Source organism: Canis lupus, chromosome 1 (genome assembly GCF_011100685.1).
Source record: "Canis lupus familiaris isolate Mischka breed German Shepherd chromosome 1, alternate assembly UU_Cfam_GSD_1.0, whole genome shotgun sequence".
NCBI classification, from domain to species: domain Eukaryota; kingdom Metazoa; phylum Chordata; class Mammalia; order Carnivora; family Canidae; genus Canis; species Canis lupus.
This window is the reverse complement of record NC_049222.1, coordinates 88,837,783-88,865,564: the sequence shown is the minus strand read 5'-3', so window position 1 is coordinate 88,865,564 and position 27,782 is coordinate 88,837,783. Positions and strand designations below refer to the sequence as shown.

At 41.0% G+C, this 27,782-nt stretch overlaps 1 protein-coding gene across 1 annotated transcript in view; it reads left to right on the top strand.

Annotated features, from left to right (window-relative positions):
• Window positions 1–27,782, top strand: part of TJP2 (tight junction protein 2) — a 105,025-nt gene that overhangs the window by 39,151 nt on the left and 38,092 nt on the right.

The window sequence follows — 27,782 nt, the reverse complement described above, 5'->3', positions numbered from 1 at the left end:
AGTTAGAGTGAGCTGGTTCTTTGCAAAGCTGCTTAAATTTTATTGTGCTAGAAATATATTGACAGAATCCCATTTTATCTCTTTTTAGCCAGACTTACCCAGTCGGCCAGGGCTAACAATGGATGTCCAAACAGTTTACAGTGGTTAATACAATGGACAAAGGGTTTCACTGTTTGGAGAGTGGAAAAGAGAGCTGATGGGGAGCTTCTTAAGGGCACTGACCTAATTCACTCCTTCAACAAAAATGATATAAATATATATGTATTTTGATCCAGGTGTCTATAAATATTTCACCTAGTAGTATTACAGCTTCAGGAAGGGCCGTGTGGTGCTTTGTATATTTTGTTAAGTACAGCCTTTATTTTTATTTGCCAGTGGCCTTTAGATTTTTTTCAGTGAGTCAAGTTCTGGAATGAGCTGATATTCCACAAAAGTTAGGGAATTAAGAAAGGCAGCTGCAATCACATGTCACCCTCGTCAATCCTGAAACCTCCTCACATTCAGGAATTTTAGTCATGTACTTTTTAAAGATAAACTTTTCTGTGAGCCATTTTTTCCATAAAATGTGGAGAAACAACTGAGTTAAAAATTTAGTTCAGGCATTGCTAAATTTCTTTTTTCTTTTTTTTTTTTTCATTGCTAAATTTCTGAGTATCGTATTTATGATTTATTTTGTTCAGAAAACGTAAATTGCCAATGCTTTTACCATTTATTACCATGAAATATTTGCAGCCAGCATGTACTGCTTCAAAGAATATCTCTCACCTATTAATAGAACAGGAGCAAAGGAGAGCACACACGTCACTATGGGGTAAAAAAGTTCATTGGGCTTACTTTTAAGTTTCAAGTAATAATTGCATTGTTGTTCTAAGTGGTCTTTGAGTATGACTGGATGATTAAATATAAATGTTGACCTGATTGGATTATATCCCAGCTGTGAACTGTCCTGAAAAAACTGCAGTAACCTATCACTTCGGACAGTTACCAGACTTGTTCTTTTGGCTTTATATTTGGGATAATGATTTATGCAGTGAAGTACTGTAGAAATTGGGGTGCTGTCATGTCTGTCTATCCTTCATCTGTTTCACCTTGGCTAAATTGGCTCTATTTGTATAGCCTGCTACATGGATAGTCCATGATCTTCACAGGAAGTAAGTAACAAGCTTTTTGATTGCGATGAGCTTAATCAGAATGAATGCTTGGAAACGGTGAACTGCAGAAAAGGTCCTCCATTAGATCTAATCTAAACTAAGGTGCATATGTTTATCTTTTCAGAAGAGCAGGGTGTTTTCATGGGGGCCTGTGTTCAGCTGACTGTTGGGAGGGCTGTCAGTTTCAGTGTTGGGGGATGGTTATGAGTTCTTGAGAGCAGGTCTTAGATCTTTGCTTTCCTAGTCCAGACATAGCATAGTTGTTCAGGCAGTGGAGGAAGGTGAAAGGGAAGACCGAGGGGCAGGTAAGTCACAAAGGACTGAAGTGGGATCTGCATGGGTGTGTGTTTTCTCCCTTTTCTTACTATATTCCCAGTCCAGCAAAAAAGTTTGGAGACTGGTGGAAACAGCAACATTCCATCATTGGAGGAACAAATCTAAAATATGCATTCGTAAAGCTTGTAGAGCAGCTCTGAGACTGTGTCCTTGATTTCTACCACTTAGGTGTGCTGGGGGCAGGCTCACCCTGCTCAGTGGCCAGGTGTGCAGCAGAACTTCCACTGTTTGTGAAAAATGCCTAGTCGTGAGGAAGCCCAGGACACTGAGCGAGATGCTGTGGGTTTTACTCTGTACTGTGGGAGTTCTAACTTTCCTGTAGCGAAGTGAAAGAAGGAGACATTTACAGATGGAGTGTTAGACCCTTGGTGCAGATCTCACTGACTGATGCCTACCACATGGGTGTAGGTGTTAAAACTGGATTTGATAGGGTGAGGAAACTGGCTCAGAAATGTTAAGTAATTTGCCCCGTGTCACACAGCTTGTGTGGTAGGCAGGGCTTCTGAGTCCACCTGACTAATTCGAAACGGGTAGGTTCTTCGAACTCCACTGGCCTTTGCTTTTCAGAATCAGATGGGTAAAGATATAATAGGAGAAGGCTCTCTGTTGATTTTTAGGAATTTAAACATTATCACTGAAAGTGTATGCAAGTTTTTCTCTCCAGGAAATCATTAGTAGCAATATTATATAAATTATTATTGTTGTTATTATTAGTATTATTTTAGAGAGAGCGTCTGTATGGGCGAAGGGGGGAGGCAGGCTGAGGGAGAGGATGGGAAATAATCTCAAGCCCAACACTGGGCTCAATGCAGGGCTTGATCCTTCCACCCTGAGATCATGACCTGAGCTGGAACGAGTCGGATGCTTAAGCAACTGAGCCACCAAGGTGCTCCACAATAATATATTAATGTTTTTAAGAGGTATTTTCATTTTTCAATGAGTTGTTTGTCTTTATTATTGTATAGGATCTCAAAGACTCTAAGATGAGTAAGACACAGATTTATGGGGAAGTAGATTATATAAACAACTAGCTAAATCACAATTTATTATAGAAATACTAAGAGGGATCCCTGGGTGGCGCAGCGGTTTGGCGCCTGCCTTTGGCCCAGGGCGCGATCCCGGAGACCCGGGATCGAATCCCACATCGGGCTCCCGGTGCATGGAGCCTGCTTCTCCCTCTGCCTGTGTCTCTGCCTCTCTCTCTCTCTGTAACTATCATAAATAAATAAAAAAAAAAAAAAAAAAAAAAAGAAATACTAAGAATATGTCTTGTCCATAAGAGTCTTTCTTCAGGTCTACACAACCTCTGGTTAGAAATGACTGTTATCCCATCAACTCCTCCCCAATCATCCACCTGCCCAAACCCCCCACAATTGTTGTTAATATGAAGAAAAACTTGTGGCTAAAAAGCACATGGGTTGTGGAATCAGAACATCTTAGACTTGCTGTGTTTGGGAAGTTGGCTGTTTAAAGGGTCAGAATTCTATCACAAGTTGCCTGAGGATCAAAGTACATCTTTTAAAACACCATATACCTCCCAAGAAGTTTAGGCTACCAGATACTCACACTTTTGTGTGAAATGGAAAGTAAGCCTTCTTTTAATATGTAGTCAAGACCATATGATAGATATAGTGAAAATTTTGATTGAGGATCAAGATAGAGTTGGAATTTTGGAGTTAGAGCATTTTGTTGGTGGAGTAGATGTTATGGAGTGCCATGTGTTCACCCTTGGGCAGGTTGGGATAGGAGGATGTTGAAAACAGCAAACAGCCCAAGGGGTAGAAAGAGCTGGGAAAGCTCCAAATACAGACATTGTTTCTTTACAGTTTCCCCCTGGAATCCTGTTAAGGGTGCCTTTTCTCTTCCTTACTGTCTCACTACACAGCTGTCTTCCCCCAGGATCCAGAACTGATGAGTTAGATGAGCATGCGTGGGCAGTCTGTTAAAGCTGACATTATTTGAAATGTTGATTCTTAGGGATGCTTGGGTGGCTCAGTGGTTGAGCATCTAACTTTGGCTCTGGGTGTGATCCTGGGGTCCTGGGATTGAGTCCCACATTGGATTCCCTGCATGGAGCCTGCTTCTCCCTCTGCCTATGTCTCTGCCTCTCTCTGGCTCTTTCATGAATAAATAAAATCTTTAAAAAAAAAGAAATGTTGGTTCTTGGTCCTAGGCTCAGCCACAACAAATGCTGGCTATATAGTTCTGACCAGATTGTAAGTCGAACCAAACTTCAGGGTGGACAGTGGAAACTTCTAGTGTTTATACCCCTCTTTCTCTCTCTCTCTCTTTTTTTTTAAAGATTTTATTTACTTATTCATGAGAGACACAGAGAGGCAGAGACAGGAGAAGCAGGCTCTATGCAGGGAGCCTGATGTGAGACTCCATCTTGGGACTCTGGGATCATGCCCTGAGCCAAAGGCAGATGCTCAACTGCTGAGCCACCCAGGCATCCCTATATCTCTCTTTTTAAAACATTACTCTTAAAGCCCCATTTGGTGTTGTGGGTGCCATATCCTAATCTCTCTGTGAGGGTGCACAGAGAACATTCCGGCTTGAAATCAGGAATCAAGGTTTTTATTTCTCATTGTCTAACACAGTTCTTCACAAAGTGTCTTGCCCAATGTAGATAATACTAACACATATAGTTAATGATCTACTTTGAGGATTATCTGAAGCAAGATTTTGATCTCAGGCCAGCTTCCTGTGTGGTGTGTGATTAGGAAATTGTGAACAAGTTCAGAATTTAGCTTAGGTAAATTATAACCAGTAAGTTCTGTTGCTACCAAAACCAAGTGTAGTTCATTTTCAGTTGACCTAACTTTTGAGTTATGTTCGCACTCAGAACTTACTCCTTATTATTTAAAAAACAAAAAAAAGTAAAAAAGTAAACGAGCAAACAGAACAGGATTATCCCCAAACAGTGACTGGATCCTAAGAGCAGTTCTAAAGTTTATTGAGGATTATAGTGAAAACCAAAGTGAAGGAAAAGCACAAATCAAGAAGTGTGTGCACTTCCTTCGGTACTGGTGTGAGCAACTTCCAGGTAAAGACAGTGTCTTGGTCAATAGACACCTACCACATCAGTAGGCTGTTACTAAATTTTGCATGAGTTTAGACTAGACTAATCAACTGCCTGTTTGGTTGGTTGTCTTTTTGTTTTTATTTTTCCCTGCTTACTAGCAAATAATTGTTCTTACCTTTTTAAATGGGTACATTTTAAATTAGTTATGTAAATGTTTATGTAATATCTTCTGCCTCCAAAGCCTAAAAAATATACTATGTGGCCTTTTATTTTTATTTATTTATTTTTTTAAAGTTTCTCTTTTTTTAAAATTTTTATTTATTTATGATAGTCACACACACATTGAGAGAGAGAGAGAGAGGCAGAGACACAGGCAGAGGGAGAAGCAGGCTCCACGCACCGGGAGCCCGACGTGGGATTCGATCCCGGGTCTCCAGGATCGCGCCCTGGGCCAAAGGCAGGCGCCAAACCGCTGCGCCACCCAGGGATTCCACTATGTGGCCTTTTAAAGAGAACATTTGCTGGGCCATGGTTTAGAACTCCCAGAAGCAGGAAGCTTGGGTATCTCGCCCTACCTGACCCATTCTACTATCTGGACATGCAAATGTCAAGATACTGACTTGTGGAAGAGTCTCACTTCTTGAGGACACTCTTGTCTGACGTCCTTCTTGGCTGTGGGAAAACGAAACAGAGACGGGGCTGGGTTCGTTTGCTTTCTGGTTTCAGTCCAGGAAGGTGACAGATAACAGGGACCAGTTGAGAAGTTGAATGTAGACTCCCTCCAACTTAAGCAGTAACATAAGCACAGGCAACTGTGGAGAAAATATATTTCAAAATACATTTTGTTTACAGGGTGTAGAAAGGCCATGAAACTGAAATGTCCCTGTAGGAGTCTGAAACACCTCTGTCTGGGTTTTGGATGTTCTTATTTTCCTGGATTCCAGCCTCGGGACAGCACTGTTGATTGTGTTTCTACATTGTTGACTATTTCAGTTCCAAGCGGTTCATTCTTTTCTGTCAGGGAAACCTTCAACATTATAATAAAATGACGTCATGGGTTCAAAGTCTTGACAAAAATGTAGTGCAGAAAAGGAGTTGATGTTCCTCCAGCTTAGGAGATCTAGAAAAGCTTTGGGGTGACATCAGTGGCTGATACCCCAGCCCTTGAGCCAATTGACTGTCATTTTCTCTTTACTATTCCAGGCCTTCCTACATCCTAAAAACAAGCATCCCTTGAGGGTGGGGAGGGACTATGTCCTGTGTTGTTAGGTCTTTGTTTTGCATTTTAAAAATACAGGCTATTTTTAAAATCTTACTCAATTTATACCACATTGACTTTTTTGTTTAGGGTGCCACTTACTTAACATAGGAAACACCCCTCTCACGTGGCACTTCAGAGTTTATAAAAGCTCCCACGTAAAATTCTCAGTCCATCTTGACAAAAACCCTGGAGTGATGGGTGTTATCATCCAAGATGCTCATGGAACAGCTGGTTAGTGACAAACTTACAGAGCGGAACAGCTAGAGAGCTTCGTGTGTTGTGTTATTGTGTGTTTCCCTGACCCTGTTTCTTGCCCACTCCTCAGTGACAATACTGCAACTGTGTCTTTGGAACCTGGCTTGGAAATTATAGTTCACTTTATAGTTTTTCCTCACAGTAGAAGGGGGATTTTGGCTGGAGCCTTGGATGGACCCCTTGGCTTCAGCTGTCCTGAGAAGCCATTAAATGCCCATGGAATCAGTGTCAGGCCCCTCTGTCCACCTCCTCCTCACCTCTTGTGTCCAGTAACCAGCTGGGGCTGTCGACCTAGGCTTACATTTCTTTTCTAGCTCTCTGTAAAAATAAGGAATTTAGACTCAAATATATAAAAATACAAATCTGCCTGCGGCATTGACCTGCCTCAGACTTGCTCATAGATGACACCAAGATCGCTCCTGAGTCTCGGGGGGGCCCCCCCCAGCCGCCACCCTCTCTGTGCCTCTAGTGTGGTGGCCTGTTGGTCAGCCTTCCTCAGGGAGCTCCATACCCTACTTCCATGAGGTCCCAAAGAAGGAAAGGCTTCCTTGATCTCTGGAAGAAGCCAGTCCTTTCTGTTCTAGACCTTTGTGTGCTTTCCCCTTATAGCATTTGTCAGCTTTTATTTTAGTTCTGCCATGATTTACATTGACCCTCCTGTGCCTGAGAGCTCACTGAAGGCAGGGCTGTGTTTGTTATCCTCATTGTTTAATCTCAAGTGCTCAGTACAGAGCTGGAAGGAAAGAGGTGCTTGATAAAATGTGTGTAATGAACCAACAAATGGATCCCACCTGCTACACGGAAACTTTTAACTCCTGTAGGTCTGTCTTCTGGAAATTACGTTCCTCTATACTAATTAGGCCCAGTGATTAACAATCAGAAAGTGCTATCTTCTGCTTCCCAGATGGCTTAAATTCCTTTGAATATCCCCACAACAGCCAGAGCCAGGCTAGCAACTTTGTAGGGTGATGATGTATTGTAATAAGCTTTATGTTAATGAATGACAAGTAAAAGTGTTTATTTTCTACTTTTAGTCCTCCCCATTTGCAAATTTGTCTTGCCTCTTATAAAAGCTATAGTGGTAGGATTTTATTGTAATTATTAAAGTTCATTTCTAATTTCCTCTAGATGGCATTTATTTTGAAATTTTAAATTTGAAGGGAAAGAACATTCTTTTTATTTTTGCATTGTTGCGCCACCTGGTGGATTATGTTTGTTACTACCCATTGCCTGTTCTGATTTCCTGACCTGCCCTTTCCACAGAAGGGAAATGTTGGGTGCCTTTTTATGTTTTAAGATTGCATATGGTTTCTACCAATTTCTGTTACTAGGCAAAGATGGATTCTTCTGAGAGAAGATCAACATTGCTGAATTCAGAATTTTAAAAAATGTTGACCCGTATCTGAAATTTCCCATGTCACTAATAAAAGGACAGTGCATAGTAAGGGAGGGGGCATCTGCACACTATTTTATGGACTCAGATTACCTCAGTTTATAGAATAATGACATACAAGATATTAGACCAAAGAATGAGGTCTTTTTCTAAGTTTAGAAACAAGACTGTTTCAAACATCTTAACCCTTTTTTTTTTTTTTTTAATTTTATTTATTTATGATAGTCACAGAGAGAGAGAGAGGCGCAGAGACACAGGCAGAGGGAGAAGCAGGCTCCATGCACCGGGAGCCCGACGTGGGATTCGATCCCGGGTCTCCAGGATTGCGCCCTGGGCCAAAGGCAGGCGCCAAACCGCTGCGCCACCCAGGGATCCCTTAACCTTTTATTTAATAAATTTTGTCATGAGAAGAAAACATTAGATGCCTACTCTTTTTGTATAATTTGATTCAGTTACATCTACAGTGTTTTATTATTAAGTCAAAGTCATTAGTAAGGCTTGCTGGTTTGCATTTTCAGTATTTTTAATAGCTTGGCTAGGTCTCCCACTTTGCCTGGTGTGGGAGGTGGATGCAGGAAACCTCACCTTTCCCCTTCCTGTCTCTGGTCTTTGCCGCCCCCTCCTCTTAATGGAGTGTATTCTGGTGCAACTGAGAGTTCTTGTTTTTCTCTGTTGTTTCCTTTTTTTTTTTTTTTTGTAAGATTTTATTTATTTATTCATAGACACAGAGAGAGAGAGAGGCAGAGACACAGGCAGAGGGAGAAGCAGGCTCCATGCAGGGAACCCAACGTGGGACTCGATCCCGGGTCTCCAGGATCGCGCCCTGGGCAAAGGCAGGCGCTAAACCGCTGAACCACCCAGGGATCCCTGAATCTTTTTTTTTTTTTCTTAAGATTTTATTTATTTATTCATCACACACACACACACACACACACAGGCAGAGACACAGGCAGAGGGAGAAGCAGGCTCCATGCAGGGAGCCTGACTTGGGACTCGATCCCCGGTCTCCAGGATCACGCCCTGGACTGAAGGCAGCACTAAATCGCTGAGCCACCACCTGGGCTGCCCAGAAGAAAGAGAATCTTAAGCAGCAGGCTCCATGCTCAGCACAGAGCCCAATTCAGGGCTCCATCTCACGACCGTGAGGTCATGACCTGAGCTGACACCAGGAGTCGGAAACTTGAGTGATTAAGGCACCCAGGCTTCCCTTGTAGGAAAATTTTTAAATATTATCAAAAGGATCCTTAAAGTATGAAAGCAAGTACTGTAAATAAGTAGTCTTTTTTTTTCTTTTTTCTCCTCAAAATGGTATTTAAAAACCATGGCATTTGACTCATCTTGATCCAGCATTGTGAATTGCTGGAATAATGGGTCCGGACATAACGAAGATGCTTGGAAATGTTGGTGGTGTTCAATTTAGAAATACAAAATATCGAGAAGGCTCCATGCACTACAGTTTTGCCATAGTATTAGTTATAGTAACCAAAGAAAGATAGAAACTTTAAATGACTACTAGGGATATGGTTAACAGATTATAAACTAAATGTGGCTATTTATAAATTTAAGTTAAACATTTAGTTTCTTAATTGCAGTAGCTGCATTTTAAATGCTCAACAGCCACATGTGGTTAGTGGCTACCATATTGGGCAGTATAGCTACAGAACATTGGGGTTACAGCTCAGAGTTCTGTTGGAGATAGCACTAGACCAATGCCTCTAACTTCAGTGTGTGCCTTAACCACATGGGGGCTCTTGGTAAAATACATGTTCTTTTCAACAGGTCCAAGGTAGGGCTTTGGGATTCAGCATTTCCAAGGAACTCCTAAGTGTTGGCAATATAGTACCTATACGGCAATACAGTATCTATACATGAGGTCTTTTAAATTCTGCGTTTATTTCCCAATTCTGATAGAAAAGGCTTGTCTTTGAGGCTTCAGACTCTAGGCTTACTGGCTTTCTGGGGATTAACCAGGGATACTGATATTTGGTGGGAGCATGTGTGAGCCATCCTCTGATGATGCCTAGGGTCTAGGAGGGACGGTTTATTTTGTGCTTCATTAGGGCCAACCCTGCTAGCAAGATTTAGCTGAGCACTCTAATGACTGGTTTTCTAACCTGCCTTTTGACAAAGCAGTTTATAATTTTATTTATCTTGGTACTTGTCACGGGGTGGTAGTTTGTATGTTTTTTTTTTTTTTTTTTTTTTAAGTGAAGCTGTTTTTTAATGCTGTATGGGCTTAGATTCAAAATCATAGAGTAGACAGGGCTGTGTCCCTGTTGCCAAATTAGCACCTTCCTTTTTGGCTTATTGATGGTTTCTATGTAATTATAAATAAGAATGGTCTGTTTAAATTACAAATTATACTTTATAGCTCACTGTATCAGAAATGTGAACATAGAGGTCTTAAATGTAATTATCAGCTGATTTTTTTCCCCCTCCTATCTTATTAAAATTGGACTCATGCATATCTGGACTCAGATTGTGACCAGCCACCTATTAATTTGGAACCATGTGCAAGTTCCTTAATATTTCAGGTTAATTTTTAGAGCAGTTTAAGATTCACAGTAAAATTGAGCAGAAGGTACAGAGATTTCCCATATACCCTCTACCCTTTACACTGGGTAAAGCCTTACATCATAAGTATTACCCGTCAGAGTGGTATGTTTGTTATAGTTGATAAACCAACACTGACACATCATTACCACCCAGAGTCCATGGTTTACATTACAATTCACTGTTGGTGTTGTACCTTCTGTGGATTTGGACAAAGGTATATGATGTGTATACATCATTATGGTATAATTCAGAGTATTTTTACTGCCCTAAAAAATCCTTTGTGCTCTGCCTATTTTCTCCCCTTCCTTCTAACCCTGACAGCCACTGATCATTTTATTATTTTCATAGTTTTGCCTTTTGCAGAATGCCATATAGTTTGAATCAAATGGGATGTAGCCTTGTCAGATTGGCTTTCACTTAGGAATATGCATTAAGTTTCTTCCGTGTCTTTTCATGGCTTGAAAGCTCAGTTCTTTTTAGTGCTCAAAATATTCCATGGTTGGGCACCTGGGTGGCTCAGTTGGTTAAGCGTCTGCCTTCAGCTCTGGTCATGATCCCAGGATCTTGGGATGGAGCCCCACATCGGGCTCCCCACTCAGTAGCAAGTCTCCTGCTCCCTCTCCTCTCCCTTTGTGATCTCTTTTAGTCTCTCTCAGATAAATAACTAAAATATATTTTTAAAAATTATATATATATATATATTTAAAGATTTTATTTATTCATTCATGAGACACAGAGAGAGGCAGAGACACAGGCAAGGGAGAAGCAGGCTCCACGCAGGAAGCCCAATGTAGGACTCGATCCTGGGACTCAATCCTGGGACTCCAGGATCACACCCTGGGTCGAAGGCAGGCGCTAAACCACTGAGCTACCTAGGGATCCCCCCAAAATAATATTCCATTGAGATGCATCACGTTTATTCATCCATTCACCTACTGAAGGACATTGTGGTTGCTTCTAAGTTTTGGCAGTTCTCAATAAAGGTGCTATAAACATCTGTTTTTGTTTGGACATAAGTTTATAACTTCTTTGGGTAAATACCAGGGAACACGATTGCTAGATTGTGTGATAGGAGTATGTTTGTTTTTGTTTGTTTTGTTTTTGTTTGTTTTTTTTTCTTGTTTTGTTAAAGATTTTATTTTAAGTAATCTCTACACCTAACATGGGGCTCAAACTCAAAACCCCAATTTTTTATTTTTATTTTTTTAATATTTTATTTTTTTGAGAGAGAGCATGAACCGGAGGGATGGGAAGAGGCAGAGGGAGAAGCAGGCTCCCCATTGAACAGGAAGCCAGGCTTGACCCCAGGACCCTGAGATCATGACCTGAGCCAAAGGCAAATACTCAACCGACTGAGCCACCCAGGCACCCCGAGTATGTTTGGTTTTAAGGAAATCACCAAACTCTCTTCCAGAGTGGCTGTACCATTTTGCATTCTCACCAGCTTCTACTGCTCCATATCCTCACCACATTTGGTGGTGTCTTTACTCCAGATTTTGGCCCTTCTAATATGTGTAGTCCTATCTCTGTTTTAATTTGTATATCCTTGATGACATACGATGTTAAACATCTTTTCTTTTCTTCTTTTTTAAAAAAAATTTATTTTATTTATTCATGAGAGACACAGAGAGAGAGAGAGAGAGAGAGAGAGAGGGGCAGAGACACAGGCTCCATGCAGGGATCCCGACATGGGACTCAATCCGGGGTCTCCAGGATCACACCCTCGGCTGCAGGTGGCGCTAAACCACTGAACCACCAGGGCTGCCCCTAAACAGCTTTTCATATGCTTATTTGTCATCTGTAAATCTTTGTGGGGTGTCTATTAAGGTCTTTGGCCTGTTTTTTTAACCAAGTAGTTTTCTTATTTTGAGTTTTTGGAGTTTTTTTGTATATATTTGTCTGATAATAGTTTTTTTTTTTCTTTTTAATTTATTTGATGGGGGGTGCGGGGAGAATGAATGGCGGGGAGGGGCAGGGGTAGAGAGATCAGCAGGCTTCCCACTGAGCAGGGAGCCCAATGCAGGACATATCTATCCCAGGACCCCAGGATCATGACCTGAGACAAAGGCAGAAGTTTAACCCACTAAGTCATGTAGGTGTCCTGATAATAGTTCTTTATTAGACATCTTTGCAAGTGTTTTCTCCTAGTTTTTATTTAGTCTTTTTATTCTCTTGACATTGTCACTCACAGAAGTTTGTAAACTTAATGAAGTCCAGCTTATCAATTCTTTGTTTCATGGCTCATCAGACCTTATATTTTCATAAATAAAAAAAGGAGGAATTGGGTATTTGGAAGGGTTAACGGTTAATAGCCATTAAATACTTAGCACAGTGTCTTGGTGCTTTGTAATGTTCAGTCAGTGGTGATATGTTTTGGGTCCCCTGATTCACACATGTGTTCACAGAGGAGCAGCCCTAGGGAACTTATACTTAGCAGGCTATTGCAAGAGCCAGAAATAAAGTCTGACCTGGTTCCCTTCCTGCACCCTCTCCTTCTCAAGTCACTAGGCTGCAGTCAGTCAGAAGAGTTGCTGAGCTGGGTTGACTGAATGCAGACCAACTACTTGGGAATGACCGTCAAGCTTGTCAGAGGTGTCCAAGCACCAACAACCATGGTGGGGATTTTTTTGTGTTTTGTTTTGTGTTTTTTGTTTGTTTGTTTGTTTGTTTTTTGGTTTAAAGGCCAGGAAGTGATCACAGGTAGTTTCTGAAAGACTCTATCCAGGTACAGGGAAAGAGGCAGTGTTCTTCAGTGGAAAGGATACAGGCTTTGCAGCCCCACTGACCTGAGTTAGGATGTGTCCTCTGTCACCTTTTACTTATATGAACTTGAACAGGTTACTTTACTTCTGACTTCTGTCTTCTTTTCTGTAGGATGAGTCTAATAGTTATGATATTGGTGATAGCTAAAAATGATAGAACATTTACTACATGTCAGGCACTACCCCAAGTTCTCTACATGCATGGTCTTATTAAATTCTCCTAACAACCCTAGAGAGGTTAACAGTTGGGGAAACCGAAGCAAGGACAAATTAATGTAATTTGCCTAAGTTAAGTGGTGAAGCAGAGGCCAGAATCCCCACTTTCTGATTATGCAATCCATGATGTGTCCCTTAAAAAAAAAGGCTTTTTTTGAGATATAGTTTACATACATTACAATGAAGGTGTACAGTTCAGTAGTTTTTCATATGTTCACAGAGTTGTGCAACCACCACCATATCAATTGTAGAACATCTTTATCACCACAGAAAATAATTCACACACCCATTAGTTAAATCATCCCATTTCTCCCTAAAATCCTTCTCCTAAGCAACCACTGATCTACTTTTGGCCTCTGATTTTGCCTCTTCTGGACATTTTACATAAATGGAATCATACAGAGTATTTGTCTTTTTACAACTATCTGGCTGCTGCTTCTTCTTTTTTTTTTTTTTTTAAACTATCTGGCTTCTTAAACTGTTTATAAGATTCATCAGTGTCACAGCGTATACTAGTACTTCATTCCTTATTATGGCCGAATAATGGTCCGTTGTGTGGATGGACCACATTTTGTTTACCCATTTATTGATTGATAGTCATCCAAATTTTTTCCACTTTTCTGCTATCATAAACGATACTGCTGTGAACATTTGTGTACAAGTTTTTGTGTAGACATATACTTCCCATTCTCTTGGATTCCATGATGTGTTCTTAACTACTATACTATGCCCTTCTGGGAGACAGAAAGCAGGCAATTCTTATTTGGGAGTGATCTCGTTATACTATTGCTGCAGTGTTTTTGGTGGGTACCTTAATTGAGACTTATGTGATGAGCACTCAGCAAGGCTTTTACAAATATGAAGAACTTCATTCAGTCCTTACAGCACTTATAATAGAGTAGACGTTGTGAGCCTTATGTTACAGGTGAGGCAACTGAGCCTCACCTAGTAAACTGCTCAAGGTCACAGAGCTTGTAGGATGTGTAGGGAGCTGAGCTCGGACCCAGGTGTGTGTGATGGCCTACAAAGCTCTTCAAAATCAGATGGCTGCCATTTCCAGGGATATATCAATGAAGACTCTGCCTCCCACTTGGAGGTTTGTTGGCCTGGATTTTACAGAGCGCTTTCCATAGAAGTTTGCTTCCTTTCACCCTATGGAATAGACATTGATACTCTTATTTGTATCAAGTGGCAACTGAATTGTGTGTGTGCCCAAGGTCATGATTGGGTTGGGGGGTCAGAATCTTGGCTGAAAGTGTCTTCTTGGAGTCTAGTTTCATTGCTCTTTGCATTTCAGCAGACCTGCTTTTTAAACAATAGTAGGATTCCCAGGCACACCTTCATTGTCTCCCAATTCTGTCTTCATTGTAGTGCAGACTGAAGTTTTCCCTTAGGTAAATAAAGGGTGATGGGGTTGAAGAAACCTCCGGTAACTTGGTAACTTGTACCTTTCAGCAGTGGGCCTGGAATCTAATCCTGTGAATTCTGATGACCTATCAGGAACCCCTCTTAAAATTTGTGTATGTTACTTTTTTCTTTTTTTTTTTATATATATATATTTTTTATTTATTTATGATAGTCATAGAGAGAGAGAGAGAGAGAGGCAGAGACACAGGCAGAGGGAGAAGCAGGCTCCATGCACCGGGAGCCCGACGTGGGATTCGATCCCGGGTCTCCAGGATCGCGCCCTGGGCCAAAGGCAGGCGCCAAACCGCTGCGCCACCCAGGGATCCCCATGTTACTTTTTTCTTAACCGTATATATTGTAAGGTGTGGCTGTGAGCACATCTTACCTTCTGGAGCCATAAAGGGGAGGGTAAGGAGCTGGTGATCTCTTTGTTATCATCCCATCAGAAAATGAAAATACTTGTGGAATAAGCTATGGATGACTTATTGGTAAACCAAAAATCACATAAAGACTTGTTTAGTTTCCTGCGGACGAGTCTACTGCTATAAGGAAGGGTTTACTTTGAGAGACCACAGGCAAGTGGCCCAAGGCCAAGGACTTGGTTTATAATTTTAAAATTACTCATTTTGGGGGCACCTGGGTGGCACATTTGGTTAAGCATCTGCCTTCGGTTCAGGTCATGATCTCAGGGTCCTGGGATCGAGCCCTGTACTGGGCTCCATGGTCCGTGGGGAGCCTGCTTCTCCCTCTCCCTCTCCCCCTGCTTGTGCTCTCTTTATCACTCATTCTCTTTCTCAAATAAATAAAATCTTTAAAAAAAAAATTACTCATTTTAGGAAGCTGGACCTCCTTTTCTGCTTTTCCTGGGAAAAAGCAGTTCCTGCTTACTTCTTTGATAGATGTCTTGAAATTGTGCTCAGCTATTGGAATTTTTACTAAATCCTTCACAACCATTAAAATAAGACCAGTTTCAAGGTGTGCTTGAGCGGTATGCTCTTTGTAACTGCCATTCCCTCATCGCTCACCTTGCTCCAGCCCCACATGGTCTTTTTTTCTTCCTTGAACACAATGAGATTCTTTCTCATCTCAGGGCATTTGCACTTACTGTTCTCCCACCTTGGAGAACAGTTCTGATTTTTTTAGGATTGGTGCTTTCCAGTGTCACAGCCCATGGCACTTAATCCTCCTGCCATTATAATATATGTTTATTTATTACTCTTTCCCATTAAATTCCTTCTTGTGAAGGAAGAACTTGGCTTATCTCTCCCATCAGTGTGGACAGTGGGCCTTTATCTTCCTTTGCTATGGCCGGTCAGTAGTACTGAGTTGTTACTGTGTACTCTCCTCCTTATTGGACCGTGACTGCCTTTTGCAGTGACTTCAGGTAATTTGTCTTTCAGTCCACAGGCTGCTGTTCAGGAAATGTTTCTCGAATATATGAATATGGAGTTTAGGAGTCTTTGGGGGAGGTAAATTGCTAAACGTGAGATCATGTTATTGAGGCAGCTGTTCTACCACAAAATGCCCTTTTGATGCCCCTGGTATAAAAACTGCTAGGGAGAGGCTGCAGTGGTTCCCATGGCTACTCTCTCGGTTCCCCCTTTCTTAGGGTCTTTGCTCTGTGCTAGTCTTTGCATCCTGCACAACCCACCCCCACCCCTATACCATTCATTTTTCAAACTTCATCTCAGGGTCACTTGCTTAGGGGAAATCCCCCACCCTCCCATCAGGTGCTGGCTCTTGCCAAGCTTCCTGAGGGCAGTCAGTGCAGTGTCTCTAAGTGCCATGCTTTATATTTATCCATTCATTCACTCACTTCATTCATTCATTCATTCATTCATTCAATAATCTCAATGCCTACTGTGGGGCTCGAACTCACGACCCTGAGATCAAGAGTCACATGCTCTTCCAACAAAGCCAGCCAGGTGCCCCCAGTGCTGTATGTTTTAACTGACATCTGATCCTCAGAGTCTAGCAGGCTGTACTTAGTAAACATTTGCTGAGTGAATGAGTAAAGAATTGGTGATAGTGTATGTGCAAACCCATGTTCCACCACAGCACTGTTCACCATAGCAAAGAGGTGAGAGTAACCCAAGTGTCCATCTATGGATGGCTGGATATACAGAATGTGGCATACACAGACAATGGAATATTATTTGGTTTTAAAAAGGAAGGAAATTCTGATGTATGCTACAAGAATGAACACAGAACATTACAATAAGTGAAGTACGTCCCACAGAAAAAGACAAACACTTGTAAGACTCTTATGTGCAATATCTAGAACAGTCAGATTCATAGGAGCAGAAAGTATGATGGTAGTTACCAGGGGTGGGAGGAGGGGGCAACAGGGAGTTGTTTATGGTGTAGAGTTTCTGGTTTGCAAGATGAGTCTTAAAGACTCGATACACAACAATGCGAAGTACTTAGTACTGAACTGTACACTTAGAAATGATTAAGATGGTAATTTTGCAATTTTTTTTAAAAGATTTTTTATTTATTTACTAGAGATAGAGAGAGAGAGAGAGAGAAGCAGGCTCCATGCCGGGAGCCTGACATAGGACTCGATGCCAGGTCTCCAGGATCACACCCTGGGCTGAAGGCGGTGCTAAACCGCTGAGCCACTGGGTCTGCCCAAGATGGTAATTTTGTTATGTATTTTTTTTAAAGCACAATTAAAAGAATTAGGGCAAAAACTGACTTCTGGAAATCACTGTATATGAATCTGAAATTCTTTTTTTTTTTTTAAGATTTTATTTATTTATTCATGAGAGACAGAGAGAGAGAGAGAGAGAGAGAGAGAGGCAGAGACACAGGCAGAGGGAGAAGCAGGCTCCATGCAGGGAGTCTGACGTGGGACTCAATCTCTGGTCTCCAGGATCATGCCCCGGGCTGAAGGTGGCACTTAACTGCTGAGCCACCTGGGCCGCCCTGAATCTGAAATTCTTAAGGGGTAGGATGCCTTTGACTTCTGGGCAGTATGCATAAATAAATGAGGGAAAGAAGTATTTATTTCCTCACGAGGGAAACTCAAGTATTTTCCGAAGGATTGTCAGAGTCCAAGAGGGATCTGCTTTGTGCTTTCCCTCCTTGCCTAGGTTCTTGTGCTTCTCTGCTCCTGGAGCCTAGGGAGCCCGTGAGCTGGGGGATGAGCCTGGCTGGTGTGTAGGGAGCTTGCCTCCATCTGCACAGCCCAGCTGAGTCCTGGGTGTTGTATTTCCTGCCTTTCTCTTTGTAAGATTTGAAGCAAACTTTTACTACTTTCCTACCCTATTTTGCTGTTCTAATGCTTATGAGGAACTTAACAGAAAGAGATGAACTTTTTTTTTTTTTTAAGATTTTATTTTTTTATTTATTTGAGAGAGAGTGCAGGGAGGGAGAGGGACAAACAGATTCCCCACTGAGCAGGGAGCCCAACGCCGGGCTCGACGCAGGACTCCATCCCAAGACCCTGGGATCATGACCCAAGCTGAAGGCAGACACTTAACCAACTGAGCTACCCAGGCACCCCAAGACATGAACATTTCTGAGTGCCTCTTCAGCATGTGCCCTTTATAGAGGTTATTTCATTTCAGACTGACAGTGGCCCTCTGAGGTGTAGGTGGTATTATCCCCATTTTATAAAGAAGGAGACACCGTATCCAAGCTAAGTGACAGAACAGACTGTACTCCAGATCTTCTGCCTTTACAGCTTATGTTCTTGCCTCTACTTCAAGTTGCTTCCTGTATGGTCTCCATCTCATAATCCATATTTATCAAACACCTTAACCTCAAACACTTTGGATGGTGCACTCGCCACATTTGCAAACGGCTTACTTTGACCCCTTGGTGTAGCATATATCATAGCAAGAATGAGGACTGGATCCTGAAGACCATGCTTCTGAAATCCCAAACCCAACTGTGAAACCCCAGGCATCCCATTAAGTCTTTTCTAGACGTTCAAAAACCTAAAATGTACTTTTCCACTGTCCCCCAACCCCCACCACTGGTAAAAACAGAAACAGATGGTACAGCTCTTTGTTATTCTTTTATCTGCTAGATTTACAGAAAGGTTAGGGAGAAGAGAAAACTTTGCTGAGTGAGCACTCTGTCCCCCAGTTGGCTTCAAGCTCCCTTTCGCCTACAGACCTCTTATCTCCAAGGATGTGAAACATCTTATCTTCAAGCCTTTAATTTCTGTGTGACATTGGCAATTCCATTCACCTGAAACACCACCAGTTCATTTCCAGCCAGCTTGTGCCTTTTGTGTGTGTATGGGAGGGTCTGTATAAACAAACACTTCTCTAACTGTTCCTTTCCAGAGTTTTGCTCCAAAATGTCCTATTTGCTTCATGATTTCTACTTCGATTCTGAGTCACTCTATATGGCTGACAAGAATATCTGCTCTGATCCTCTCCTTCCCTTGCATGGGAGAGAGGGAAGGAAAGAAAACCGTTCAAGTGGTGTAAATCCAGACTGCTTTCTTTTTTTCCTCGCAAGTGGTGCTTTTCAAAGCGTTCCAGCGTCCCTGCTGTATGGATGTGTCACTGTGAGAGATGACAACAGGATTTGCTGGGAATGTGGGCCACTATTGTATCCGCCTTATGTAACCACGTGGAGTGATGGCAATGGGTGAGCAGCCTGGGGTGTAGGCAGTGGCCTACTGATTAATCTCCGGAGGCCATGAAGACTGCTCAGGTCCTCCAGAGGATGTGGATCCAGGCTGTTAAAAAGTTGGGGAGATTGAAAGGCCATGTGAGTCTCCCTGCAAGCTCTCCCCCCTTTTCTTTCCCAGCCTTTCTTTGCGGGTTGTGGTTGGGGAGCAAAAGCTTTCTCACAGTGACTCCTTTCTCTTTGGATTTATTTGCGCTTCTGGCAGTTTTCAGTAACAAATTGTGACATGCAGCGTGTAGTCAATGGTGGGTTTTAAAAATACTTGGCTTATTTTTAGCAGATGTGTGAAACTGATAGCCTCTTATGAGGCTTATGAATCAAAGGCTGCTGTTTTCCATGTGTTGGGAGTCTGCAAGTGCTGTTTTGCTTCCTGAGAATGACTTAATATACTGCCTCGTGGAAGATGTTTGTTTGTGTTTGGGAATTTCTTATTTTATGGTAAAACTTTTTGTTTCCTTATTCTATAGCCATCTTTATTCTAAATCTAGGTTCCTAAATCACAGGAAACAGTTCTTTTTTTTTTCCTCTTAAAGTTTGAACGGTAAGTACTACTGTAACATGTATGAGTGTTTACATTTTTGGGTGGGATTTTTTATCAGGCAGCCCCATTATGGACCGAGTTTGAATAATCTTTAACTTTAGCTATGGCCTCCATCTGTCTGAACTAGCAGTCTGTGGACAAAAAGCCTAAAAGTTGCCTGTTGGGGGAGTAGAGATAGTGCAGACTTTTGGTTATCTGCCTTCTGGTTGTTGTTTTTTTTTTAGAAGACATTTTTCTTTTTGGTTTTATTTTTTATTTTTATTTTTTGAAATATTTTATTTATTTATTCATGAGATACATGGAGGGGGGGGGCAGAGACACAGGCAGAGGGAGAAGCAGGCTTCCTGCATGGAGCCCGATAATGGGACTCGATCTTGGATTCGATCTTGGATTCCGGGATCCTGAGCCTAGGCAGATACTCAACCCCTGAACCACCAAGGCATCCTTGTTAGTTTTTAACATATTTATGCAAAATGGAGGATTTTACCTGTTTGGCCAAGGTATTTCAAAGGGAAAACAACAATTAGGGGGTATTTTAAAAAGACAGGTCAAGTAACTATTTGTCCTTGCCCTTTTCCCTTCATTCTTCATGTAAATACCTTACTGTTAAACACAGTTTTTTATTTATGGTAGAAGATTAGCTCCCTTTAACTTTCTGTGTTGTCTGGGGATAACTCATTATAATATCAAAAGAGTTATAATGAAAACAATTTACATGAAAAATAAAAGTGCTGAGGGATTGGTGTGAAGTACCCTGAAGATGCTCCTTCCTGGCCCTTGGGGTGTTGACTTGGGGGGGGGGGAGGGAAGGAGTCTGGGGAGTTCTTCACCCCACTGCTCCCCCACAGCTGAATGGTCTCTCCCTCACCTGCCTTCTATGCATCTCTCAAGTTATTGCCACCACCCTGTCTTTCTCTCCTCCAGTCAAGTGGTAACACTTTTATTTTGCAAAGTTGGGGGTTAAAAAAAATTTGATATGAGGTCCCTGTCTAGGAATCAGGTACACCTTGATGTCCACTTATGTGTCCCCCGTTTTTGAACTTAATGAAATGTTTGGTGCACATAAAGGAATTATGAATCTAAATCATAAAGCCTACTTATAAAACAAATAGCATGGAGCCTCACCAGGATGGATACAAAGTCCTTTCTCTCTCTGCCTCTTGCCCAGCTCACTTCATCCTGAGGTCTGTGGTTTTCATTACCTTGCTTTTTATTCCTTCTAGTCTTTTTTTTTTTTTTTTAAAGATTTTATTTATTTATTCATGAGAGACAGAGAGAGGCAAAGACAAGGTGGAGGGAGAAGCAGGCCCCCTGTGGGGGAGCCAGACAGGGGACTCTATCCCAGGATCAAGACCTGAGCCAAAGGCAGACGCTCAACTGCTGAGCCACCTAGGTGCCCCTTTCTTTCCTAGATTTACCACACACATACACATACATAATCCTAAACAGAACATCCCTAAAGAAAAAATTACTTTTGCTGGCTCTTTCTTTATTGTAGTAAAGAACACCAGAGAACATAAAACTTAGTTTCTTTACTGCATAGTAAACATGTTCACATTGTTGTGAAACATGGTTTGCTTTCTAAACTATATAAAAATTGTATCAGGCTTTGCATATGCTTCTAGGATGTTTTTCACTCAACATTCTGTTTGAGTTGCATCTGTTGTGGTACATGTGGCTCTAATTTGTTTTTATTACATTATAATATTGCATTTGAATAATATATTATGATGTATTTGTCCATTCTGTTCTTGATAGATATTTGGGTTCTTTCCAGGTTTTGGCTGTTGAGAATATTGCTGCTATGAATACTCTTTGTGTGTATCCTTGTCACTTACTCATACATTCCTCTCGGGCCTCTGCCCGGAGAGAAATCACTGCATCATGCAATATGTGTGTCTTTGGCTCTAATATATGTGTGCTCTTTCTGTGGCCCTGTATGCAAAGCTCCTCAAAGCTAAGCAACAGCCCGTTGGCATTCATGCAGAGTCTGAATACTGATAGCAATTCTAGGATCTGTGCACAGCCCTGCCAGGTTGGGTGGGGCCCAAGCCTAGTGGCCCAGTTTGAAAGGCATGAGCTGAAGCCCTCAGCTAAGCTGCTGTTTGCTGGCAGCCTGTCCCAGGGAGGTGATGTTCTGAGGAATGTGTGACTGTGTGGGGAGTTCTTTGTTTCCCAAAAGGTATTTATATTGATGAGGCAGAGAAGACACTCAGTGATTTTCTTTTTGGGCACACCATGTTTGGTAAAAAACTCCATGGGCTTTGGTGATTTTTATTTGCCAATGTATCAAAAGGGTCATAAATCACATGCTTGGCACATAGTGAGTACTTAGTAAGTATTTCTGAATGAATGAATAAGGGAGTGAGTGAATGAAGGGTCTGAGACCTTCATAAAAAGTCATAGTGCTGTAGGCTAAATACACAGTTATGATATATTTTAATAGCTTTCAAAAGAGCTATTAAAATCTATTTACTTCAGTTTCCTCATCTTTAAAAAATAAGATTTAAAATTCATCACCTGGGCAGCCCCGGTGGCACAGCGGTTTAGCGCCGCCTGCAGCCTGGGGTGTGATCCTGGAGACCCGGGATCGAGTTCTGCATCGGGCTCCCTGCATGGAGCCTGCTTCTCCCTCTGCCTGTGCTTCTGCCTTTCTGCCTGCCTCTCTCTCTCTGCCTCTGAATAAAAAAATAATAATAATAAAATAAAGTAAAATAAAATTCATTACCTACTATAACAGAAATATATTCTTATAATATTATGTTTAAGTAGTTAATAGTTTATGTCACAACCCACTAACCCTAGGTAAAGAAGAAGCCACTTACAATCTGATCAGTTCATACAAGTTGGGGAGATTTTTGGGCACTTGGCAAGGTTTGATTGATTAAAAATTTAATTCAATTCTGTTGGGGTGGTAGTGGTAGGAATAGGGGTTTAATTCTCTTTCTGGATAAGCTATGCACCCCTGTGCATAGCTCGGGAATACTTAGTATAATCGCATTATGGAAGAATAGTGAATTTCAAAAGCCATTCTACTTGGGCAACATTTAAAAAATAAAGTTTTGTAGCAGCTCACTCACAATTGGCTAAATGATAAATTTTATTTTATTATTATTTTTAAGATTTATTTATTTATGATAGACACAGAGAGAGAGAGAGGCAGAGACACAGGCAGAGGGAGAAGCAGGCTCCACGCCTGGAGCCCGACGCGGGACTCGATCCCGGGACTCCAGGATCGCGTCCCGGGCCAAAGGCAGGCGCTAAACCGCTGAGCCACCCAGGGATCCTTAAATCCAAAACTTTAAAAAGAGAATTTGCTGTTTTAGAATACATTTTTATTTTAAAAATAAAGAGTAATGTGCTTATATAAAAATAATTCTCTGCCATATCACAGCTCCTGAGGAGATTTAACCTTTTTTTGGTATTCTTCCCATCTCTTGTTTATATGCTTATATAAAGTTTATAGCCAATTTTTATTTCTACGCCTTCCACCAAGAGCAGACAGACCTAATAATATAAAACCAACTAGCTCTTTCTCTCTTTAATTAAAAACACAGTAATCATGAGAATTAAGTAATTATTTTTAGTGCCTGTACATTTCATTTTATTGATTCATTTAACCCAAATATCACACCGTTTTTGGACACTGTGCTCCCTCCCACCCCTTAGCACCCCTTAGCACCACTCCTCCCACCCCAATTCTAGGGGTGATTGTCATGGTACTGGTTAGTTCTTTCCTGATGATTTTTAGATGAATATTTTGGAGAGGGTGCTGCATGATGTTTTTTCTTAACGTATAGGGATATTGCTATATTTAAAGAGCTTGCATCTGTATTTATTGTAGCAACTTCCACATTAATTCATTTTGTTGAAATTTGCCAGCTTTAAGGTAGAGTCAAGTATTGAGAAGATGAATTTGGGGAGCATGCATGCTAGTTGGTACGTGGCTGGTTAAAGCCACATTGAAACCTGAAGGGGCCAAGGAGTTAGGAGGTAATCTGTGAAATGGAAAGAAATCATCAGTTCTGATCAACTAGGTTTCTGCCTACTGTTTCCTTTTACAAAAACTTTTTTTAAGTAGTATTAAAATTTGGAAAATTTGTGTTATACTGGCACATGTTAGACATAGACCACAGCATTCCAGAGAGGAATGGTGATAAAGCACACCTATAACACCAGACCATATAGGCACTTGAGTTCCCAGCCTAATCACCCCAGGGGTGCTGTCAGAGATCAGAGGGCCAGTGACTGTAGCAGATTTTAAGAAAACTTGTAAGTAGTGGAAGTCAGTGCCTTAATCGTATTAACAACTGATGAATGGACAGTGTATCCACTTCTTGGTTCACTGAAAAGAAAACCTTTTTGAGTGCCTCTTCTCTGCACCAACTACTGTACTAGGAGATAGGGACAAAAGGGAGTGAGCGAGATAGAAAAATCTTAACCTGAAAATCCAGTTTAATTTTCTCTCAATTGAAAAACAGAGGTCTTGGTGAACAAATCTAAATGGGGAGATTTACATAATTTAGATAATTATCTTTTTGAATGTTTACCTCTTTTTTCTTTAAGATTTTTTTTATTTATTCATGAGAGAGTGAGAGACAGAGAGAGGCAGGCAGAGACACAGGCAAGAGGGAGAAGCGGGCTCCCTGTGGGGAACCCCATGCGGGACTCATCCCAGGAGCCCCGGGATCAGGGATCACAATCTGAGCCAAAGGCAGATGCTCAACCACTGAGCCACACAGGCGTCCAGAATGTTTACCTGTTTAATTGCTTTGATGTGCCTTCATTGAACCTAAACATCGCCCCTTTTGGGTGCTGATCCCACCCATCCCACCCCTATCCCATAGCACCTGGTCCCAGGGGTGCTGATAGCATGGCTCCTAGTTCTTGCCTGTTCCTCAGACAATTTGTATTTTCTTTTTAACCCTCGAGGTGATTTTTTTTTTATTCTAGTTTTTTTTTTTTAAGACTTTATTTATTATTCATGAGAGACACAGAGGCAGAGACATAGAAGGAGAAGCCGGCTCCTCACAGGGAGCTCAATGTGGGATCCTTGGCTCCTTGGACCCAGGATCACATCCTGAGCTACCCAGGTGGCCCTATTCTAGTTTTTGATCTATGAATTCTGATCTCTTGGAGCCAGATGGTATTAGCCATGGAAATGTCCTAAAAGTGAGAACACGGAGGGTGAACTAAAGGATCATGACTTCCTCACACATCGAATCATCAGTTAGTAGCTACTTAAGACCAGGCTGGTTTAAGTAGCTGTATACTGTATAAACAAAATTGCTTCTTCCTACCAAACCCCTTTGCCAAAGGGAACAAATGATCTGTTCCAATAGATCAGTTGATAGAATAGCCTTTTGTGTTAAGCTGTGTTTCCCCCAGTTCAGAGAGTTTGTTAAACTGGGGCGGGGGCGGGGGGGGGGGCACACATCATCTGAACATTTTCTGATTCTTTTCTCTCTCTCATATTAATATCAGTGTAGGAATGCCAAACTTGATTTGAAAAAATTCTAATGTAAAACAACTAGTTTTGTTTTAATTATCTTAATTTGTATATAAGTATAGTAAGGCCTTTTATTCATATAATTATATTTTTGTGTCCTTGTGTTTTAGAAACTCTCTATTAAAAAACATACCTGGGAGCACCTGGGTGGCTCAGTCCGTTAAGCATCTGACTCTTGATTTTAGTTCAGGTCATGATCTCAGGGTTATGGGATTGAGCCCCACATTGGGCTCCACATTGGGCACAGATTCTATCACTGTCCCTCTGTGTCCCCCACCTCGCTCACTCTGTCTTAAAAAAAAAAAAAAAACAATATAGCTGGGTTTTTAATTTATCCTGCCTATATTTGTTGTGATAACTTTTCTGTATTTTGTATTCTAGAATATGTGCTATATTTGTGCTGTTTTTTTCTAAATTTCCCCTTTCGCCTTTTTTTGGATTGGCTTTTGGTTTTTGTTTTATTTTCCTCTCCATTGTTGGAATTATGTACCATCAGTATTCCTATAGTGGTTACCCCCAGAAAATTTAACATGTAGTTTTAAATCAGTGAAGTTTAAAATTAATTAGCAATTTAACTCTGCTCCTGAATACCATTTATTTATTTATTTATTTATTTATTTATTTATTTATTTATTTATTTTTTAAAGATTTTATTTATTTATTCATGAGAGAGAGAGCCAGAGACACAGGCAGAGGGAGAAGCAGGCTCCATGCAGGGAGCCCAATGTGGGACTCGATCCCAGGTCTCCAGGATCACACCCTAGGCTGAAGGTGGCACTAAACCACTAAGCCACCAGGGCTGCCCCTTATTATTATTATTATTTTTTGAATACCACGTTTTTTTTTATTGCAATCATTTATAGTTTTATTTATACAAAATATGAGGGTATCCATTGTTTATAAGTGTAGGTTAATAATTACAGATCAAATTGAACAATGTTTATCAAGTATGATTCTGTATCAAAAAAGATAAAAAATATCATTTATTATACCTTATTATTCTATGAATACCACGTTTTTAAAAGTGCTTTCCTCCCTGTCTCTCCTCGTCCCCTGTTTACCCTGCCTGTGATATGCAGTGCTTCCTGAACCTGAAAAATCTTCAATTCTGTAAGACCCGTTATCTCTTTGAGTATTGTATTACTCTGGTACCCTCTTAGCATCTCCTTCAGGAAATCTAACTAGACACAGACACATTACATTGTAAGACTTCCTTGGTCTTATCTTTAGCATGTCCCACTTGTTAAGTGCTTTTTGCTGCATTCTGGGTCACTTGTCTTCACATCTGTCTTCCAATTAATTATTGTCTTCAGCTGTGTGTAGTATGTGATTCACTTCATTGTTGATCCCATTTCAGTGACATATTTTTATTTCTAAAAGCTTTGTTTGCTTTTTTTTTCCTTCCAGATTTGCATGGTCATTTTTGATGTTCTTTTATTCTTTCAGTAGTATACTTTCAGTTTCTCCTTTTAATTTCTTATGATAAACTTCATGTTGTACCTACTTCTCTGAGCCTGTGACTGATATTTCCAGGATTGAGTCTTTGACTCTGTAGTTTTCTGTTTCTTTGAACTCTCACTCATGGTGACTTGTTTTGTTTTGTTTTAAATAATAAACTTATTTTTTATTGGTGTTCAATTTGCCAACACACAGTGGTGACTTGTTTTGTGTGTGTGTGCATTCAAATTGTGAACTCCTGTTCCTCAGGTACTTACCTGGGAGAGAATCTCCATTTGCCCCTGTGTACCTGTGTGGCACTACCATGCAGAACCACTCTGAGTGTGTTGTGGGGAGGTGTGCTTGATCTGTAATAAATTATAGTCCCAGGCTTGTGTGAATACGGGTCTGTTGATAGGAATTGTCCAGGGAGGTATTTTTAGTTATTTCCACTCTATTCAGAGTTGAGGATGAACAAAGCATGTGTCCCTGCCATCTCCATCTGCCCCTACTATATCCATCCAATCTAATCTCCACCCTACGTGGATTCTTGTTTGTTTGTTTCAGTGCTGGTTTATCTCTCTGGCTTTGAGCCTTCTTGGTATTTCTAGTCTTTAAGGATTTCTCTTCAAAGACAGTCTGTATAATTATTAGTATTTTTAAATTGCTAGCTGCCAGTTTCAGGCTTTTCTGGACATCTATTTTGGTATATTGTCAGAAACTGAAGCCTCCATCAATTTATGCAGGCATTTTCATCTTTCATGCCTAGCAGTACTGATGGAGAAGAGGCTACCCAATTGGGCACTCTCTGAGAAGGCCAAGGATTCCTTTAGACATAAAAAGGCATCAAGCTTGCCTAAGAGATCACCTTTGATGGGGAAGGGAGGTGATTAAAAAAAATGAATAAAAAATACCTCTTTGAAACTCTAGATTTTGGGGCACCTAGGTGGCATAGTGGGTTAAGCATCTAGCTCTTTGTTTTGGCTCAGGTTGTGATCTCAAAGTCATGAGACTGAGCCCTGAGTTGGGCTCCATGCTCAGCAGAGTCTGCTTGGGATTCTCTTTCCCTCTCCCCTCCTGCTCTGTATGCTGGCTCACTCTCACAAATAAATAAATCTTAAAACAAACAACTCTAGATTTCTTTTTTGAGGGATTTTGTAATGATTGTTTTGGAGTGGTGATAATAAAAAAAAACTCAACACTTAACATTTACATATCTATTACTACATATTTCATTAATTTTCCAGTATTGTTAAGACTGCCATTTGATTGAAGGGGTATTT